The following is a 301-nucleotide window of genomic DNA, read 5'->3' as shown; positions in this document are numbered from 1 at the left end:
CTCCTGGACTAGCGGATTCTGTTTTTCTTGCTTCCTGGGACCAGCTTTTTTTTTTTTTTTTTTTTTTTTTTTTTTTTTTTGGCTTACCTCGGTTTGGTTTGGAAGAATAACTGAGCTCTCTGGTTGGACTCCTGCCATGCTGCAGGCTCTGGCCCTGCACCTAGAAAGCCCTAGCTCTCGGGCCAGTCCTAGTACAGAGACTCTGCCTGCAAGGTTGGCAGTAGAGAGGCCAGCCTGGCTCTCAGTCTGTCACCAAGGCTCGCCCCTCTGGTAGACACAGCTGCGAGTGGTGGCAACTGTC

This window comes from Mus pahari, chromosome 5 (genome assembly GCF_900095145.1).
Source record: "Mus pahari chromosome 5, PAHARI_EIJ_v1.1, whole genome shotgun sequence".
NCBI lineage: Eukaryota > Metazoa > Chordata > Mammalia > Rodentia > Muridae > Mus > Mus pahari.
This window is presented reverse-complemented; position numbering follows the sequence as displayed.